This window comes from Tupaia chinensis, unplaced genomic scaffold, assembly GCF_000334495.1.
Source record: "Tupaia chinensis unplaced genomic scaffold, TupChi_1.0 Scaffold000020_1, whole genome shotgun sequence".
NCBI classification, from domain to species: domain Eukaryota; kingdom Metazoa; phylum Chordata; class Mammalia; order Scandentia; family Tupaiidae; genus Tupaia; species Tupaia belangeri.
This window is the reverse complement of record NW_006159450.1, coordinates 685,677-688,219: the sequence shown is the minus strand read 5'-3', so window position 1 is coordinate 688,219 and position 2,543 is coordinate 685,677.

Here is a 2,543-nt window from a genome sequence, read left to right as displayed (position 1 = left end):
CCCCAGGAACCCCTCCTTGGTGAGGCCTAAGACAGCAGCATCCAGGGTCTTCCAGGGAGGAGCAAAGTGTGGCCCAGCACCTACCACCAGGGAGCCACCAGGACCCCTTACTCCAGCCAGGCCAGTGGCAGCTCCTGGCACGCAGTGTTGGATAGTGCCCTGGAGTTTCTAGAAGATTCCAAAACAAGAAAAAAGGGGTGAAAAGAGAACAGAAGAGACAAAAACAACAAGAAAGAATGACGTCATCATCACTTGTAGGTAATGAAATTCTTTGCAGAGTGCGAGTTTGAACTGGTGATACATCCATTTGCGGAGTCAGCTCTCTGCAGTCGGCCCAGCTCCAGGCCGGTTACAACAGCAGACAAGCGCCCAGATGAACGTGGCGGAAGGCGCGCTGCGCTGGGTGAGGGATGGGCACCATGAAGACATCCGTTCTCGGTGGACGTCTTTATACATTTAATGCCTTCAACTGAGACGGAAGCCCACTTGAGGAACTTTAGAAAGTGATTCAAAACTTCGTCTTAAAAAAATGGGGAAAGAGCGGTCCAGAAAATATTAAAGAATCAGGGAGAGACAGGGCTTGTGAACAGGTCCTGCAGGAGGGTCTCCAGAGCAATGTCCAGAGAGCCTAAGATGCACAGACAGGTGTGGGCAGGGATGCACAGGTATAGGCAGGTGTAGACAGGTACCAACAAGTATGGGCAGGCGCATGAGGTGTAGGCAGGTACAGACAAGTGCCGGCACATGCAGACATGCGTGGACAGGCGTAGGCATGCATGGGCAGGTATAGACATGCGTGGGCAGTCAGACAGGTGTGAGTAGGTACAGACAGGTGAAGACAGGTGTGGGCGGGTACAGACAAGTGCCAGTAGGTGTAGACATGTGTGGGCAAGTGCAGCCAACTGTGAGTAGGTGCAGACAGGTGTAGATGAATGCAGGTAGGTGTGGACAGGTGTGAACAAGTGCAGTTTCAGGCAAGTATAGACAGCTGTGGACAGGTGTAGAAAGGTGTGGATAGGTGCAGACAGGTGTGGGTAGGTAAGGACAGATGCAAACAGCGTGGGCAGGTGCAGGCAGGTACAGACAGGTGTGGGCAGGTGTAGGCACATGTGGGCAGATGTAGACAGGTGTGGTGGGTGCAGGCAGGTGTAGGCAGGCACAGACAGGTACAGGAAGGTGCAGGCAGGTACAGACAGGTGTGGGCAGGTGTAGACACGTTTGGTAGGTGTAGGCAGGGGTCAGTAGGTGCAGAACAGATGCGGACAGCTGTGAGCAGTTGTGGGCAGGTGCAGACAGGTGTAGACATTTGTGGGTGGGTGCGGACAGATGCAGGCAGCTGTGGGAAGGTATAGGCAGGTGTGGACAGCTGTAGGTAGGTATACAGTCATGAACAGGTGCAGGCAGTTGTGGGCGGGTGTCTGAGGTGCGAGGGCTGGTTGTGCCCTCTCTGCCGCGCGTGGTGCATGCTGTGGCAGGAGGCTGTGCTCAGGATGGGAGTCCTCATGCGGGGAACAGAACGTGTGCTCTGTCCACCTGTACTGGGCGTGCCCATGCTCTGGCTCCTCCTTGTTGGAGGGCTCCAGACACCACCAGGGTGTGCTGCCCAGCCCTCACCCACAGGGCGGTCACACAACTCAGTCCTGGCTGTGGATGAAGCAGAGGTGGGCGAGGGCAGCTCCTGGTGGCTGGGAGGGAGCCACGGCCACTTCCCCTTCTGAGTGTCAGAACACAGATGTGACGGCTGGGCCAGGAGCCGCGTCAGGACTGCTGAGGTGAGTCATGCACAGCTTTAGGTCAGTCCTGGATGTCACCTTGAGGCCTTCCCTGACACACCACTTAAACGTTCGCCCTCCCAGTCGGCCTGCTTTGTCTCACCCTGAGCTCGCAGGCCTCCTGCCATGCCTGCTTCAGAGAAGCAGGGGTTCTGCCTCCTCTGGTCACCCCAGGGGCTGGCCCTGGTAAGGACTTGTTCAGCGGGTGCTTGCAGAATACGAAGGCCGTTACTAAGTGCCCTATGAGCAAATGCTGGCAATACGGGCATGCCACCTGGAGGGGAGGGCAAGCAGAAGGCTGGCAGCCACGCTGGGGCCGGAGGCTCGAATGCAGTGGACTAGCTGGCCCGTCCTCGGTCTCCCCTGGCCTTCCCACCCTTTGCTCCTCCACAGAAGTCCCTGGCCAAGGCATCCCTGTGGCAGTTGGAGAAGTGGGGGGGTGGGAGATGTGGAGGTGCCAGGCGGGGACTCTCCCCAGACCCAAAGGGCAGCAAAGGCCTCCGTCTCTGCCGTCTGCAGTGTCCACGCGGCCATGCCTACGCAGGGAGTGGTCATGGTCGCCATCCCTTCCAAGGCCCAGAGCAGGTCTCCACAGTGTGCCACTCCTGACCCTCCCAGGCCAAGCCCAGGCGCTGGGGTGCAAGGCGCGACCCAGGACCCAAGAGGCTGCGCGTCCTGAGTCCGAAATTGACCCTTTATCAGAAAGGTTGGCGCAGGAGTCCCTCCAGCGTCCCGCCCCTCCCAACGTGACCGGCCCTCGGGGCCCCGCCC